Source organism: Zootoca vivipara, chromosome 1 (genome assembly GCF_965207765.1).
Source record: "Zootoca vivipara chromosome 1, rZooViv2.hap1.1, whole genome shotgun sequence".
NCBI classification, from domain to species: Eukaryota; Metazoa; Chordata; class Lepidosauria; order Squamata; family Lacertidae; genus Zootoca; species Zootoca vivipara.
In genome coordinates this window covers 83,805,036-83,821,884 of record NC_142582.1, presented here as the reverse complement: position 1 = coordinate 83,821,884, position 16,849 = coordinate 83,805,036, and the positions used below count along the sequence as shown (strand labels likewise).

General features: G+C 41.0%; 1 protein-coding gene across 6 annotated transcripts in view; it reads right to left on the bottom strand.

The window, feature by feature from the left end:
- The window catches only part of TSPAN18 (tetraspanin 18), a 163,674-nt gene that overhangs the window by 80,433 nt on the left and 66,392 nt on the right, over nt 1-16,849 (bottom strand). For 4 of the 6 annotated variants that reach the window (XM_035115886.3, XM_035115880.3, XM_088669159.1 and 1 more), the window contains exon 3: nt 5,757-5,840. The exons of the other annotated variants lie outside the window; for them this stretch is intronic. The gene's annotated coding sequence lies outside the window, so the exon portion shown is untranslated. The remainder of the gene's footprint in view (nt 1-5,756; nt 5,841-16,849) is intronic. 6 annotated transcript variants of the gene reach the window in all.

The window sequence follows — 16,849 nt, the reverse complement described above, 5'->3', positions numbered from 1 at the left end:
TTCACTGCTATCCAAGACACCTGGACTAGATTTAATCTAGCTAGAGTTTAAGTCCCAAGAGGGTAGATATCAGTTGAACATTTGGAGAAACTCGCTAAGAGTGGTTGAATAATGGAACCAATTAACTAGAAGGGTGGACACTTGCTGGAGGCGTTCAAGTAGAAGATAGGCAGCTATTTATTGGGAATGCTCGAGTCCTGGGTATCCTATATCAAGCAGGGAATTGGTCCAGGTTATGCAAGACCCCCTCTAACTCTATGACTCCGCAATTGTGCTTTTTCTATATGGTGGGAACATGGGATGCTAAACATTTACTGAACTAAACACGGTGACTGTGACAGTTATAATAAGAAAAGAAAAAGAGGAGGTCACACCTCGTGAAGTAACAGATAAGTGTCTGGATAGAGTGGGAATTAAAAACTTTGTATATGGTTTGCACAAAGCGTATGTTTATGAGGCTTGGATGAAATAGCAAACTATGGCTTGCTGAAAACACAGAACAGAAATTCCTGTTCTCAGTGTGTAAGGAGAAAAAAGGAGGGGGAAGGTGAGAAGCAAGTGCACTAGCCTGAAGCTCACTCTCATCACCAGTTTTTGATTTGGTATTCTCTCTGCATAGCCTCAGACTACACAGTTTAGGTTTAGTCTCATATAACTAGATAATATTTTTTTAGTGAAGGATTTCTTTACAGCTAACCATTAATATTTGTATGCTGGGATTAAAACAAAAACAAAAAACACACACCAATGAAAGGGATATTTTCCCCCAGCAGCTACTGCCTCAACAGCCCTCTCCATGACCACCACTTTGAATGTAAAAGTCCTTGGCCTCCATTGATTTAACTATCTCCTTTTCCGACACCCTAAGTCCTTCTCCGCCTTTCAAATTGCTTATTTCAGGCTAGACAAGCAACTGTGGTTAAAATGTCACTGAATTTAATGATTTCAACGCTGTGTTCAAACACTTCAGCAGCCTGGCTTCAAAGGCAAGGGAAGTGGCAGAAAGACGCAGGATGGGCTGATTCATACTGGTGGAGCAAGACCCCTCATATCCAGGTAAGATGGTACAGAACGTTCAGGCAATTAGGCAGCTGGCATTGACATCAGATACCAAGCTGCACCATTTAAGAGCTTCTATCTCAAATCGTAGATTAAGATAAAGAAAGGTGGGGGTGGAGAGGACAATTTTCAGTACTTAAAAATAATAATGGCTGGCTTCCTGTGTTTGCAAGATATTTAGTTACATCTATTTAGATTAACACTATCCACCTTCTGGTAGCAGGGTGTGGAGGTTTGGCAGAACCACATTCTGAGGGGTAGTAATGGATTTATTTATTGAAGGCAGCCCTGTTTAGGGAAGCTTTTAATGTTTAATAGATTACAGTGGAACCTCGGTTTACGAACACCTCGGTTTATGAATTTTCGGACCCATCTGGAATGGATTAATTCACTTTCCATTACTTTCAATGGGAAAGTTCGCTTCAGTTTATGAATGTTTCAGTTTATGAACAGACTTCTGGAACCAATTACACCCATGCTTCGGGTTAAGTACGCTTCAGGTTGAGTACTCTGCAGACCCATCTGGAACGGATTAATCCACTTTCCATTACTTTCAATGGGAAAGTTCGCTTCAGTTTATGAACAGACTTCCGGAACCAATTGTGTTCATAAACCGAGGTACCACTGTATTGTATTTTAATATTCAGTTGGAGGTCGACCAGAGTGGCTGGGGAAACCCAGCCATATGGGTGGGGTATAAATATTATTATTATTATTATTATTATTATTATTATTATTATTATTATTATTAACCGCTTCAAAGCCAACACATATTTTGTACATCTTTGACTCATATGCTGGACTTTTCACCACCAGAACTGAACAAGAGGCAGGCATGTTTGTGAAAAAAGATGGATCAATGCAATAACCTGACTTATACCCATCTATTCCTCCCTGTCATGTATCCTGTAGCAGACAAAGCATTTTGTCTGACATGCCAGTGAATATTCTAGCACTCACCAGTGCTAGGAACAGGGTTCAATTTCGTTATTATGAAACATTTCATTATTATGAAACACCCATCCTATCTTAATTTGCAGTCCCTAGTGGAAACGGGAGTGTGGAATCAAATATTCTCATGATTCCAATTTCAGACTCAGCAACTTTCAGTGTGCAACTTTCAATTCATTCCAAACTGGCAGCATCCACTACTGCAGAAAATGCTGGTTGCTTCTGTATGTCAGAATGGGAGACAGGTAAAAAGAAGAAATGTCACACCAGGTTACTTGGTTCATCCATCCTGCTATTTGCTGATCATCTTAACACAAGCAGAAATTTAAAGATCGATCCACACAAGATAGCACAATGTCAGAAAGTTGACTGTGCGAGCTTTGTACTTGCTCTTAATAGAGAACCTGAGCCATAATGCTTTCTATTACTTATAGCTTACTCAAGCAGGCATTCACTGACATGGCTTGGTTAATCTTTTCTATAGTCCCAGGAGGGTCTTATTTTCACTTATTAAAAGTTGCTAATTTGAACTCAACAAATGTATGTTTAATCTGCTGTTAAGACCCAACTCACTTTGCACATTTATCTATTGAGCTCATATAAAATTCATAAACCTGTGTAAACAGTTTGCCTTCCTACAGAAGCCCATAAGAAGTTTCCAATTTTTATATAAACCCTATGCATACCTGCTTGAAAGTGCCCAGTGCACAAGATGGCAACTCAAAGTAGAATGAGAAGAATCTGTTGAGGTTCTACAGACTTTTTTATCAGACACACAGGTGGTCTATCTGGCCAACCCTTACATATGCTACATGAATAAATATATAACTGCCTCTTCAAGGAATAGATTGTTTCCTGCCCTCTCTTCCATGGTAAGATATGTCAAGATGAAATTCGCAACCACTGTGATGCAGATGTAACTATAAAATGTATGCCATATATTCCAATGCAAGGGAACGAGCCAAGGTTCCAATATGTACTATGCTGTCAGCTCTCCTTCAGTGGAATATTTGGTGTCATATGTAGTTACATAAAAGGAACATTACGTCAGCTTCTAACTGTGGTTTAGAGAGCGTCAGGACCAAACAGCAATCAGGATCAGAGGGCTTTGATCCATCCAAAGCTATTTTAGTATGTGCCCAACTCTCCCACATTTTCCAGCGTTATCAGTGACATTTCCAGACAAGCTCCTGGACTCTTTACTGAACAAATCAGTAGGGCATAATGGACCTTTCTAAACTTCTAAAGTTGCCTCCTTTTTCTGTGGCTAAATGCCTCTCTTGCCAAGTTCCTTTAGCATTCACCTGAAACCAGCATATGAACAGGCACAAATATTTTTTAACAATGTAGAAAAAGATGTGAAAACACCAGCTTTAAAAAGCCAGCTATCATAGATAAAAATGAAAGTGAATGAGATTTTACTCTCTGCTAAAGATAAAACTGCTCCAGCGTCTCCAGTGAGAGAGCGCCAGAAAATACTCTGTTTAGTGTCTAGTGATATGGCCCTTCCTTCAGGCATTTTAAGCTGGGCTTGCATATTAAAAGGACTAGAGTTTTAACACTGAACCGTCTATTAAAAATTCTATGCAGAAGCATCTGTAGCTTCATGTAAACATCAGATTGCAGCATCTCTCTCTTGCAGGTGAAAACAGAAGTGTTAATGTTTCCACACTGGGAGCAAATACTATGTTTATCTACAGAGAAAGTACCCAGCAGAAAACTCCAGGGAAAAACAAGGAACAAATAATGCAGCCATCTTGTTCATGTGAATGAAGACTTCTCATGTACATGTATAATTACCATAGGAGGAAGCACCAAAAGCAGAGAGAGAGAGGCAGAGAGAGAGAGAGAGAGAGAGAGAGAGAGAGAGAGAGAGAGAGAGAGAGAACAGAACAAATGATAAAAAGCAGTATAGATAAATGAAGCTTTACTAATTTCCCTGGAATTTTCCGCAGTATCTTCAACTGCACTGGATCATCTTTTAGGATAGTCACAAACTACACTCGAGCAGCGACCCTACATTATCTGATTCATTTACCAAGGATTTGGGGTCATTCGAAGTTCACAGGGTGCTTTACAATGTGGATGTGAAGGTGCAGTACAACACAGCAAGAACTGGAATCCTTCCCATCTTGTATTAGTTGCAATTGCAGAAATTCAAGCTTTAAAAAAATCTGTCAGATTTATCTTATTAGAATGTGGGATATCCTCTCAAAGCAAAAGAGGCAGAAATCCCCATTGTTTCAAAGAAGCCTCTGCAATGCATGGCAGAGGATACCATTAGGTGCTAGTAGTTTGTCTTGGGTTCTACCGTGTTTCCCCTTTTTTAATACGTAGTCAAAAAGTAAGCCAGGGCAACAATTTTAAGCATTTGAGAAATATAAGACATACCCTGAAAATAAGACATACCCCCATGCCTGCCAACTGGGGGCCTGGAACCAGGAGGTAAAATGGCGTTTAAAAACGCCGTTTGAAGTGATTTCAGCTTGCCTCCCCGCCGCCTGGAACCGGCTGCTGCAGCGCGCAGCAGCGCCGGGCGGAGCGCCCAGCAACACGGACGGAGCGCTCAGCAGCACCAGGAGGAGCGTCCCACCGTGCCAGGCGGCGGGGTGGCAGGCCTCCTTGGCATGGCGAGGAAGAGACGAGGCCGCTGGCTCGGGCGCTCCTGAGTCCTGACCCCAGCCGCTTCTACGCGGCAGCAGCAAAAGAGCCGTGCGGCCACATGGAGAGGTGAGCGCCCGAGCGGGAGACGCGCTCTCTGCAAAGCTCTGCACTCACTTCATCTGCCCGACGGGAAAGCGAAGTGGGGAAGAGAAAAAGAGAAAAAACCGAAGCGGCTCTTTTTCTCTTCCCCACTTCGCTTTCCCGTCGGGCGGATGAAGTGAGTGCAGAGCTTTGCAGAGAGCGCGTCTCCCGCTCAGGCGCTCGCCTCTCCATGTGGCCGAGCGGGAGACGCGATCTCTGCAAAGCTCTGCACTCACTTCATCCGCCCGACGGGAAAGTGAAGTGGGGAAGAGAAAAAGAGCCGCTTCGGTTTTTTCTCTTTTTCTCTTCCCCACTTCGCTTTCCCGTCGGGCGGATGAAGTGAGTGCAGAGCTTTGCAGAGATCGCATCTCCCGCTCGGGCGCTAGCCTCTCCATGTGGCCGCATGGCTCTTTTGCTGCTGCCGCGTAGAAGCGGCTGGGGTCAGGACTCAGGAGCGCCCGAGCCAGCGGCCTCGTCTCTTCCTCGCCATGCCAAGGAGGCCTGCCACCCTGCCGCCTGGCACGGTGGGACGCTCCTCCTGGTGCTGCTGAGCGCTCTGTCCGTGTTGCTGGGCGCTCCCCCCGGGCGCTGCTGGGCGCTCCGCGCTGCAGCAGCCGGTTCTGGGCGACAGGCTAAAATCACTTCAAACGGCATTTTTAAATGCCATTTTCCCTTCTCAGGGCTGACTTCGCTAGGCGCGCGCTACACCTGAACCAGGAACAGCTGATTTCAGCGCTACAGCTGATCTGTATCTGCATGTGCCAGAAAGTGTCATGTGTGATTGCACAGAGCACCAAGCCTTAAGACATCCCCTGAAAATAAGACACCGTGGTTTTTTTTGAGGAAAAAAAGTTATAAGACGGTGTCTTAAAAAGGGGAAAACACGGTATGACCACTGCAGATGGTGACAGCAGGGTATAATAATAATAATAATAATAATAATAATAATAATAATAATAATAATAATAATAATAGGCACACACTCCCTTGCCATTCCTTACCTTAGTTTTGTTTAGTGGGGGCTATCAGGCTTGAACAGGAGGATGCAACACCAGCAACCTACAGCAACATGTGCATTCACGGACCTGCAGGGAGTAAGTAGTAAGAGAATACATTAGAATGTCCAAAAGCCAGAAGAATATTAGGTCTTCCCAGTTCAACATCTTCCTCTTCTAGTTTGCAGAGTTTACTCAAAGTGCAGTTTGCTGGTAATGTTAAACTATGGTTTGATTAGACCAGGAAGTAACATTAAGCACAACATATAAAGAGAGTGACAAAGAAAGGAACTGGATAGTTCTTAATCCTCCAAATCATAGTTTGGAGGTTGTCTGAATAAAGTCATAGATACAACACCAGCATGCAATTCGATGAAGCCAATGCCAGGGACCTAGGAGGGTCCACTGCTGTGAACTGAGTGAACCCTTTTAACTATTTTTGCCTGCACATCTCCCAGAAACAACCATCAACAAGAAAACTGTCCTTGGGAGGGACTGAAAGCAGTGCTATTTTTCTAAAAGAATGGGTGCTGGAACTGAGTTCCTAAGAGTTCCCCCAGAAAAAAAAGTCCTGCCTAAAAGGATGGTTTGCTCACTCACTCTCGGCATTAGGCAGCAAGGGAAAGACGTGAAAGACTCTCCCCAGAAATATTCATTTGGTGGTGGGGTGGAGAGAGAGAGAGAGAGAGAGAGTGAATTCAGTGACAGTGGGCATTTTTCCTTTCCATTAAGAAGGAACAATGCTTTTTTATATATAAAACTGTCCATAGTCTGTCACTCTTTTAACTGATGCACCACTGTAATTAGGGTCACTAATGGAACTTTCTGAATAGCAAGGCAAGCACTCAGAGGAGAAAGTTTATGTTACATACCATCTATTATATTCTGACCAGTATAGTAGTCAGAAGTTGTAAAAGTGAGTTTTTACAGCCTTTAATAATGGCCAATAAATCATTGCTCACTTCTCTATTTTCATGAGTTTTGTTCCACCCATTTCCAAGAGTGTGGGTGTAATTCCTATCTTGGACTCTCTCAAGAAAAAAAATCAGGACTTGTTGTCTGGGCTACCAAGACCTTTCCTTGTTCCTCTTACCTCTACTTGATTAGAATCAAGAAAACTCCCAAGGTCAGTCATTCACATCTATATTCATATGGGTGTGTTTGTGATGCCACCCTAACCTTCCACAGGGCAAAAAACTAAGTGTGTGTATAAATAATTATTGAACATGCTGTATTATTATTTTTTTAAGTGTCATTGGTTGAAGAAGTAGAAACCAAGCCTACAGCACTCTTAGGCCTGTGACACCTAGTGTGATTCATAATTTATCCTCCAGGTTGTCATGCATGTGAACTCCAGCTATATGCTACAGATGGTTCCTGGAGGTGACTCAAAACAAAAACAGCCATTGTTCATTTGCACCTCCTCATTCATTAACAATAACTGTGGTCCCATACTCTCTTAGATACTATTGCAGACTATATTGGTTTTTTTCCTACAATATTCCAGTCAGGATGACAACCAAACTCTTAGCACAGCAATTGTGTCTATAAATACAGTCACATGCAACAGGCAGCGATAGAATGGAATGGGACTTAACACTTAAATTGAGCTTCTTGTGAGTCATGAGCAGCAATAAAGAAATGTAAAAATAATGCTGAACTGGTTCATTTTACATCAGCCACAGTGTACATACATCTCAGTAGATCAAATGAAGCTAAATACAGCTACAGACGCGACACTAATTTGACAGGCTCTGAGATAAATCCACTAGGAATCATAATTTCAGCTTTGTGTGTGTTAAAATAGCAGAATGCTTGCTGTTTGATATGTGTATTTACAGACATAGCTTACTAGTTCTACTATGGCTAAGGTGAAGCCATACATGAGAGGTTTGACCTGACAAACTGTGTGGAACAGACAGCAGGGATGCCATTCCAGATTTCAGGGGTGAGGGGGGGGAATCAGTAGGTGACTAAATAAAATTAAAGTCCATGAAGCATGGTGATTTTGGGGTGCCTGCCTAATACACAGTTAGTTATTTAAAGTCAAGGTAGCTTCTGAGGAATAACAACAGGTAACCTTCAATGTTGGTAAGGGAACAGGTTAAGAAGTCCTGAAGCCACTGCTAATGAGGAACACTCTAAAATGTATTTTGTATAGTTAAGTTTGTACCTCTATCTTCAGTTCATTGTACTTTATAAAATTGTATTTTATAGCTATGGCTAGTCGCTGATGCAAATAAAGATGAACACTACTACAAAGAAATTGTTCAAGAGTATATTCTATACTGAAAACAAAAGGATTTGGACTCCTTGGCAGGTTTTGAATGAACATCCACAAATTTATTAGTAGAACAGATGATAGATAAGGTAATGATATGTACAATTTTACAACATGCAGAGAACAATATGTAAAAACAAACCAGAGAGGGGAGCTGAGGGAAGTCCTTGGAGGGTGGGAGAGGGAGGGATGGGGTGGGGGAATAAAAGGGGGAAAATGTACCGTAATTGGGTATATTGATTGATAAATTGTTTTGTTAAATTTGTTTCAATAAAATTTTTTTTTAAAAAAAGATTATATTCTATCCCTAGAGAAAATGGGGGACACCCCACCCGCCAATTTCTCTACTCACTAACAGGATGAAGAATTTTGAGGTGCTAGTTGCACACAGCTTCATCACATACCAGTACTTGACAGGTATGCCTGTTTCACATTTGCTAAACAAAGGCTTCATATTTACTGAATGACAGGGCCGGCTCTAGGTAGAGTCTCGGTGGTGCGGTGCGCTAGGGTGTCGGGCCGGGCCGGTAGGCGGGGTGCTGCGCGACGAAGCCGCACGGAAACCATGCTGCGCCCTGTGAGGGCGGGGGCACCGGAGCGATCTCCGCCCCTCAGCGCCAGGGCGCCCGACCTGCTCGAGACTGCCCTGCTGAATGAAGTATTCATATTTATGGCAGTGAAGTAATTTACTTCAGCAGCCGCTCAGCTGAGACATTGCAGTCAAACCATGATTTTGCTGTCAGGAAAGTGATCATGGCTTCATCTCCCTCTCCCCACATGTGAAACTTCCCTCCTTCACTTTCTGGTGTGGAGTAACTACAATGATCAGAAACCCACTTTAAACTAGTCTTATTCACACATTACACAGAGCATAGCAGGAGCTATTTTGAGGTTACAGTGATTACTTGGAGCAGAGCTGCATTTTAGCGTGGCATCTGCTGGGGTCCACATCACATTTTCTGGAACAGTCTGAAGAGAAAGCCCAGCATTCAGCCTCTTGCTTACATGTAGAGCCACTGCACAACCAGCAGAACTGCACAACTGGGTATCCCAATCATGTGGAGGCTGTTACATGCAAGTGACACGTGACTAGGGCTGTGTTCCTTTTTTCCCACTTTGTAGTCACACTATGATTGGAAGCAGTCATAATTTTCCTGAGTCTAATATACTGGCAAACCATGGTTACTATGAACTATGCCAGCATCTAACATTTCACAGCCTAAACATGAAGCATTTCATAAACTAGCAATTTGCATACTAGTAAACTCATATGATCCTGTTTCCATGGGGAAAATAATATTTGGGAGACATTTTCCCATTATGACTGGTCCCATGATAACACGCTTTTTTTAGATTTGTGGGTGAGGCTTGCTCAGAGCTTATATGGTCGTATGGAGAATTCAGTGGCATTCAAGTAAAAAAAGGGGGGACCTTAAGACGTTTAAAGTTAATGGTCTGTGTTTGACCAGCCAGGTAAATTCCATTGGAAAGCAGCTTCCAGTACTGGGGTAGACAAATCTGTGCACATAGTAAGGACAAAGGTACCACACCTTTTACACAACTAAAGCTGAAGGCACTGTAGTCTTCTTAGGAAAAGTACACGTTCTTTAAACCTGTGCTATAAATCTCGATAAAGTCTCCTAAGCAAAGTCAAACACAGTTCTGTGTCCATAAAGGGAGGCCTTCTTTAACAAGAGAAAAGGATTATGATTAAGTAGCTAACGAATTATCTTTCTATCAGGCTAGTAATGCGGAATAAAGGAAGTCACACACAGACTAGAAGCAGAGCAATTTGCAGTGGTTAAGAGCCACCAACATGAGTCTGACCAAACTGTGGGAGGCAGTGGAAGACAGGAGTGCCTGGCGTGCTCTGGTCCATGGGGTCACGAAGAGTCGGACATGACTAAACGACTAAACAACAACAAGGATGATGGGAGATCCTGTCCAATAACATCAGGGGCAGGCAACAGATTAGCTACCCTTTCTCAAGAGCACTTGTGAGAATCATTCACAACAAATCTGAAGAGCTCCCATGTGATGGAGATTAAGACAGACACAAATAAAACAATATGAAACTCTGGACAGTCTTTGGGGATGCTAATTATTTGTATCCATTTTGGTTTAACTTCAGGTCTGGTTATGATTTGGAAATGGTTTTGACCACCCTGGTGGCTGACATATAAAAGAGAATATGCTGCCCTTTTTATTCTCTTCCTGGTTTTTATGCTTTATAGACTGCTTAGAAATCATCTTAGCTTTAAGAGATATATAAATTAATAAGTGGTGGTGGTGGTGGTGATAAAAGACAATGAGAGGACAGGCCCTACGGGCTGCGACTCAGAGCAACAGAGAATAAGGCTTTCTTCTGAGGAAACTGGTCTAAACATATAAACTATTATTCTTATTATATTTATTTAAATCCTATCCTTTTCCCTGACAGGGACTCAAGGCAGCTTACAGCTAGATATAGTACAATTAATCAACGCAAGGTATCAGATGGCAAGAGTTGATCAGTTGCCAGCAGTCTACATAGTGAAAATGAAAGGAGTTCTAAACATAGCAATTAGGGAGCAATATATCAATATATGTAACACAATGCCCAGCTGGGACAGAACAGGAATACTTGCCATTTCTCAGTCAATGATATACCTCCACAAACCCAAAGAGGCCTCATTCTGTCAAGAAGAGTCAGAGCATGAGCGAGTCTAAGCAATTCCTCAATAAAGATGAGCAACTCCATGAAGAATCTTCTCTTCCTCCCACTCCCCTTTCTCTGCCCAATGTTTCCTTCAGAAATTCTATTAGATATGCATCACAGTCTATATAATTAATTAGAAAGGCTCAAAAGTCCAATCACAAATTCTTTGAAAAGGGCAGATATGAAAGATTCTCATCTTCCAAGCAGAAGCCTCCCAGGAGAATCCATTTTCCTCATGTCACATCAACAAGAGTGTGTATGACAAGCACTTCCAACATTCAATGCAGTGCTTGATACACTTAATTGCAGGACATTAATGCTGACCTGACCAATTAAAACTGTGTTGTGGCTCAGGTCTTCCTGAAGCAGATGTTTCATCTATCACCTGCATGTTATCAATCAACACAGTTAATACTCCTACCATATGAGATAATTATTTTGCAATTACATTGAAACAAATGATATTTCTTGCAAAAGGTTCCACTAATTATCCATGCTTGCCAAAGGGTAGGGATAATGGGATATTTTTCTTCGATCGCTGCCTCTCATTAATCCTAACACCCTCCTGGCCCCAAAGATGGAATGGAGGAGGGGAGAAATTGACAGCACTTCCAGAGTGATAGAATTATGCTATCTGAAGAGGCAGGTTCCATAACAGAGTCTCTGTATAATGAATGACAAAGTTCCAAATCACTTTGCATTGCTTTTCCTTAGACCAGCATTGGTGCTGCTTCTTCTCTCTCCCCCCCCCCCAGTCTAAGCTATATAAACAGCGAACACAATTGTCTCCATATAAACCTTTCATTTTTGATGAAATTTCCTTTTGCTTGTCTGGGAAGCCAAGGCTTATCATAATATTAGTATGCAATGGCCGTGGCTGTAAATTTTAATTGGCTGAACTAGTAGATTAACTAACCTTTAGCTGATTAATTGGTAGAGGCTAATTTTAATTGGAGGGACTGTGAGTTAAGATCACACTTATTATTCTAGTGCAGACCTAGAACTATTTCGTTTCCTTTTAAAAAAAACCACAAACACACACACACACACACACTTCAGCATTTTTTATACGAAAATCCAACCCATGGAAATTTGGCCTGGAGGAAATGTTTTGAAGCTATTTTGGTTCTTCTGTGCTACTGTCATGAGCAGGCATCCTCAAACTGTGGCCCTCCAGATGTTTTGGCCTACAACTCCCATGATCCCTAGCTAACAGGACCAGTGGTCGGGAAGGTGGGAATTGTAGTCCAAAACATCTGGAGGGCCAAAGTTTGGGGATGCCTGGTCATGAGGAATGATAATACAAAATATGATATATAGTGGTACCACTACTTACGAATTTAATGTGTTCCGAACACACATTCGTAAGTCGAAAAAATTCGTAAGTCAAAGCAACCCTATCTAAAAATTCGTAAGTAGAAAAAAATCCTATCTAAACCCCATCCAAGATGGCGGACAGAGCTCCATTCGTAAGTAGAGTTATTCATAAGTAGAGGTACCACTGTATTGTCCAACTGGACACTATTTTTTTAAAAATCATCTCATCTGTTGAATAAACCTATGTTGATATGTATATTTGTTCACATTAAAAACCAATTACAGTGGTACTTACAAATGTTTCTACTTACGAACGGAGCTCCGTCCGCCATCTTGGATGTGGTTTAGATAGGATTTTTTCTACTTACGAATTTTTAGATAGGGTTGCTTTGACTTACAATTTTTTTCTCCCAATGCATTCCTATGGGATTCAACTTACATTTTTTTTCGACTTACGAATGTGTGTTCAGAACGCATTAAATTCTTAAGTAGAGGTGCCACTGTAATTGACTAACTCAATCCCAAATGATTAATAATCAGTAACAAATGGTAGATCAGTGAACAGCATAAATTGGGTGTGGGAAACCTTTATCCCTCCAGATGTGGCTGAAGTACAACTCTCATCATTTTTTACCATTATCTTTGCTAAGCCTAGTGGCAACTGTAGTTAAGCAACATCTGGACTGTCAGAGCTTCCCCAGTCCTGCCCGAAACATTTTCTATACATCTCTTTCCTTTTTTGCTTTCATTGTCTCAGGGCAGGTGCAAAGAATTCCTTCAGATCATAAGGCAAAGCAAAGAAAACCTCACATTTAAGTGATGTCACTCAATGAATATCCAGTACCCAATTGTTGTATAGTCTTAATTTTTCAATGTTCTCCAACTCTTTTTTGTTCCCACTCTCACATCTATCCTCTGTGATTATTTCAGGTTTCTAACCCTGTACAGATAAAGTATGCATTTTGATCTTGTACAACCAACTCTTCCTGACTTTGACAACACCTGCAAATTGCAATTCCAAGCTCTGTGCTTAAAATCTCTGCTGAAGTTTGTGCAAATTACAGCAATAGATTGGGTATTGAATGAAGCTACATTTGGAAGAGCCTTAAAAACTGCAACCACACTTGCGGATTTCTGGACTGATGTGTGAATACCTAAGAAGAGAGTTTACTTTAACAGAGATTTAAATTCTACAACTTCGGTAGAACAATAAGCATTTTTTCAACATCTTAGAAACCTTTACAAAAAATATCCAGCCTGCGAATTTGCTTCTTCAGTAGCTGAAGAGGCATGAAAGTGAAAAATGAGCTGGTATGCAAGCAGGAGGGCTTTCTAAACTTGTGGCTCCTGACTCACTTTGTCTCAAATGCAAAGTTCAGTCCAGGGAGTATATATCCCTGATCCCCATCTCCTGCATATTACTTTTTCGGTAAACAATCTCCAGTTTTCAACCACAAGGAATATATCCCTAAAAATGTACTTATTTTACTTTAAAATAAAAGAATAATAATTTTGAAAGACTTAGCAATGATATTTGAAGAAGAGCTAATCACAAGCGAGCCTACAGACATCAGTAAGCATTTCTGAAGAAGCATTGAGAGCTGTCCCAAAATCCCCTAGAAATGAAGAGTCAAAGCTGGTGAAATTAAATTCCAACCACTTGGATGCAATCTATACACTCATGACCACAATAAACACAGCTATTGCATATTGTGTGTCTTGGCATTATCATCAAGTTCCAGGCATCTAGGACTTGGCTCCTTGGCTCACTGCCACCACAAAAGGGTTCACAGCTTCAGGCTAATGAATTTTGTGGTCAGTGCACAAAATGTGAATGCCAAGTAGAAAGGGAAACCATTTCCAAAGGCACCATGTAAGATAAATATTCTTGTTTCATTCCATGAAAAAACCTCAACTCTACCAATTTTTTCCTATTCCATCTGCTTACATCTTAACTATGGGTTCCAATGGTAGTTTCCAAATCAGATTCTACCCCCCCCCCAAGAAGCTATAGAGCCCTGAGGTTTCTTGGGGGTTTTTTTCTTACTTTTTACTTGCAATGGTAACAATACAACATCTCACACCAAATCTTGCTTTTGCTCACTGCACATCTATCAATTAAAACTTCTCATGAGGCTGTTACAATTCAGACTGAATAAATCTGTTTTCCTAATTTTGTTCAAAATGCTAATTTTCAAAGCAACTATATTTTCTGCTAAAAGCAATATACGTACTTAGGCTGTGGCTTTGTGAGTCCTGTGCAGCTGTTCATAACGAACAATACTTGCCTTTGCATTTGGAAACAATCCAATTTTTCTGCTGACAATACTATTATGCCATCCATCTTTTGTCTTGTTGGAGTTTTTTGTTAAAATACTTTCAGTATCTTACATTGATGTCAATACCCTGCTTTCTCCCCACACCCTGACGTTCTAAGATTCATGATGGAAGGGGAAAACTTACCAGTGTGATCCTATAAAAGTCTGTTCCACAGTAAAACTCATTGGTTTTAATGGAGCCCACTCCTAGGTAAGTATATACAGGATTGCAACTTTAATCCTATTTTGATTATAGATTATGTGGCATCAATGCTGGTACTGTTAATTTATCTGAACTGGCAGCAATTGACTCAAAGGTCAGCACTCTGAATGTAAGGTTTTGTGTTAAACACTACTTTTGGAAAGACGCTGAAAGGAATTTTTTTCTTCACATTTTGCTAAAGTATCCTGTTCTAGACATCCTGTTGCTGAACGCGAAAAAGAATGGCAAAACACCAATTTTCCTCCAGACTGAATGTTTTTAGTTTCTCAAGGAAGAAGCTGGAGTTACTTCAAGGGGAACTGTAACCTCATTGGCTTGGATTTGTTTGGTTCATGAACTTCTTTGTTTTCATAATGATGCAGCCTTGCGAGTGATTCCTGTGCTTTGTTTTTATCCAAAAAGCTTTATATTCCCTGACTTGACTGAAATTTCAAGTTTCCTGCTACACAGGGGATCTGCTCACTCGACAGATCTATCTCAGATCTGCCGAGTAAACAACATGGGCTTAATTTATGAGAGCATGGAAAAAATGGTGGTCTGTTTCCTTTCAAGATCCATTAGCACAATAATCTACCAATAGGGAAGATCCATTCCAATTTCCTGTTTAAAGGATCCATTCATCCTGTGCATGAACATTTTATCTTTATATTTTTGAGATTAATTAGGTTTATATGAAGCTTTTTATGGGGGGGTTGGGGGGTTGGGAGAAGACCAAGATATAGTAACCTCACATAATATTTTTAAAGCAAAGTTAAGCAACAGCAACTTTTTTTGTTGGATCTGGCTTGTAATCTTAAGTGTAATATTGCGTTCAGAGGTAACGTAATAGCCATGAAGAACCAGGCAGGAAACCTTACCCTAAGTTGCTTAAAACAACAACAACCACTGATTATTCATTTCCTTCCCATGGTTGACACCCTCCCCTTAACCTGTACCAACTAGTGGGAAAAAATGTTTTGGGAAGAATGGATTACATAGCTCTTCACAAGGATATAAGTTTTGAATCATGAGACTAATGCCTCTGGAATTGAAAGAAAGGGGAAATAATTGAAAAGGACCAGGGAGAGTATGCAACTACTGCTCTGCGAATGCAGATCCCAGTGGATTGGAAAGGGCTCTCACATGGCCACACTAGTTAAGAGTAATCATATTACACTGTGTGCTTAGCTGCACATTTGGGATAGATTTCTCTCTTCCTGTTGGGGTCACCAACCAAAGGTGACTCAGACAATGGTCTTCTCCTTTGAGGTTTTATTTAAATAGAAATCTTCAGGACCAAAGAGGGACATCATCTCACAGATGACTTCCCACACTTGTAGAACAGGATTAGAAGATTCAGGGAGACACAATTAAGCTGTTTTTCCTTCACAGCAAGAGAAATTGTCTTGAGTTTCCTTCCTTGTAACTTTTATTCTTTCCTTCACTCTGGATTTGCTACCCATCTGCTATATAATATCTAGTTGAAAACTTTCCACTGAATCCCTCTTCAAAACTTTCTAAAAAGGCTGTCTCACCAGTCCCAAGGGTACTGTCAGAAGAACATTTTCAGACTCCCTGAAACCAAGTGTTGGTTCCTTCCGAAAGTGTTCCAGCCATAGCTTACCCAGAAAAACAAGTGTGCTGTTTAGTTTCTCAAGTAGCATTCTCACACAGATGGTAAAACTAAAGCAAAAAGAATTGCCATAATTCCATCAAGACCACAAATAATGGGCCACCATACAAGAGAGGTTTAAGTTCTGAAGATCTTGCAACACATGACAACTGAATGTTTAGCAAATTATCCGGTGTGTCAAGTTTCTTAGTATGCTGTATTTCACAATGTACCTTCGCTTTCCAAAACCATGACAAGCAAGTGCCACTCATCCTTTAGTAAAGAGTTGAGAAAATGAGCCTCAAAGCAACCTCTTGCTATCTTTCCTCCATATTCTCCCACATTTGAGGGGTGAATCCACACTCAGGACCCTTGATTATATATATTGAATGCTTAAAGTTTTGAAGGTACTGTAGAGCTGGCACACTTAATTCCCCTTGATCTGTTCTTTAAATTGTAGCCACAAAAAACTTGCACAAGTTATAGGGATATGCTGGAAGTAAGCTGAAAATGCTTGTGCCAAGCACCTAATTCAAAACTATGACTTCAAGATTAATCTATATGTCCTACTGTACCTCAAATATTGCTGTCTTACCAACACTCTAAGGCTCCAACCTTAGGATTCTATTTCTACCAAATACACCAGCATTCCTTCCCATGACACCTTTATT